This window comes from Microtus ochrogaster, unplaced genomic scaffold (genome assembly GCF_000317375.1).
Source record: "Microtus ochrogaster isolate Prairie Vole_2 unplaced genomic scaffold, MicOch1.0 UNK6, whole genome shotgun sequence".
In the NCBI taxonomy this organism is placed as follows: domain Eukaryota; kingdom Metazoa; phylum Chordata; class Mammalia; order Rodentia; family Cricetidae; genus Microtus; species Microtus ochrogaster.
In genome coordinates, this window is record NW_004949104.1 from 12,022,156 (window position 1) to 12,023,939 (window position 1,784).

Sequence of the window (1,784 nt, forward strand, 5' to 3'; positions counted from 1 at the left end):
CATACTGTGCACACACTGTGCAGGTACACTGCATGTGCACACTGCGCACACACTGTGCAGGTACACTGCATGCGCACACTGCACACACACTGTGCAGGTACACTGCATGCGCACACTGCACACACACTGTGCAGATACACTGCATGCGCACACTGCGCACACGCACCCTAAGATGAAAAATAAATCCCTCCCATGGCTGAAAGAAAAAGAGCTGGGAACAAATAAGCCCATACTTACAAATTTAGTTTGAGGTTTGGGAGTATTGCTGTTTCAAATTGTCCCATCACCTTTTGCAGCCATTCTCTGGGATCTGTCCTTTCACTTAGCTACCCACTAGGTGGTGACAGCTACCCAGACTCCTAAGGGCTCGCTTTCCTCACTGGTAGAGAGATGACTCCAGAGTCCTTACTCAGAGGGCTGTTTCTGTGACATAATGACTATTAAAGGCTTGGCGGAGGGCCTGCTTGGGAAGTAAGGGGTCTCCCCTAGAACAGTATTTTCCAAGTGGAACAGCTGACATTACCCTGGTTCTTGGTAAACTACAGAGCTCAATCCAGCAGCCTGGGGCAGAGCCCCGGTCTGTTTTTCTAACTCAAAGATCACTCTGATTCCTGGTTAGTGCACTGTACTGAGTAGCAGATTAGACCAGAGCAAGGAGGTAGGCAGTCAAGGGTCACCAACCAGAAGAGGCCTTCATGGTGTCAGCCCTGATAGACTGGGAGGGCTCACCTTTGGGAACTGCTCTTCTCGTGGCTGCCATTCAGTAAGCACTGAGCCCAGGAGAACCTGTGTCAGCCGGATTTCCCTATGAACGGGACTGGCTGAGCCTCCCAACAATCCATGGTATGCATGTTGTTCCTGTCATCTCTGCCTACCCTTGCAAGGAATGAAGGCCTGGTGAGCTAAGGTGGGCTTATAATGGTTCCTGACTACCTAAACACCTCTTTTCTTCTAAAGCAAGTCTCTGACTAGCTGGGTTTGGGGTAGATAAAGACTTTAAACTGTAAGTCACAGTCAGAAAGAAAACAAGTTACTCTTGAGCCAATGAAATAGCTCAGTGGGTAAGCACACCTACCATGGAGCCCAAGGACTTGGGAAATTTGATACTCAGAACCTACATGGTGGAAGCAAAAAAAAAAAAACAAAAAACAACCCAACTTCCCAAACTGTCTTCTACACACACACACACACACACACACACACTCAAACCTCCATATGTGTGTGCATGCTAGCACACACACATATACAAATAAATAAATAAAATGTAATTAAAAGAAAATAAACTTCAAGAGTTCTGCCTCTTGAGAAGTAGAATAGTTGTGAGGGGCTGAGGGCAGGGACAACGAGGCGTCTCATAAGGGGTGTGCAGTTTGAATCTGGGATGGTGAAATAGCTCTGAATGGATGGGGATGAGTGCAGCATATGCAAATGTTCTTAACATCCTAAACTGTTGATTTAAAATGCCTAAATGGCAAATTTTAAGATACAAGGTTTCTCTATATAACAATCTGGCTGTCCTGGAACCTGCTTTGTAGACCAGGCTGGCCTCAAACTCACAGAGATCCAGCTGCCTGTCTCCAGAGTACTGGGATTAAAGATGTGCGCCACCACTGCCCCAGCATGATAGGAATTTTAAAACATTTTTATTTTATTATGTGTATGTGTGGGTGTGGGTACATGTCTGCATGCATTGTTGGGGACAATTTTCAGGGTTCTACACTGTCTCAAGGCTCTGAGAACACGGGCTCTACACTGTCTCAAGGCTCTGAGAACACGGGGCTCTA

The 1,784-nt window shown here is 46.6% G+C and overlaps 1 protein-coding gene across 1 annotated transcript in view; it reads right to left on the reverse strand.

Moving 5' to 3' along the window:
• The window catches only part of Nefh (neurofilament heavy), an 11,015-nt gene that overhangs the window by 3,756 nt on the left and 5,475 nt on the right, over positions 1-1,784 (reverse strand). The window lies entirely within an intron of this gene.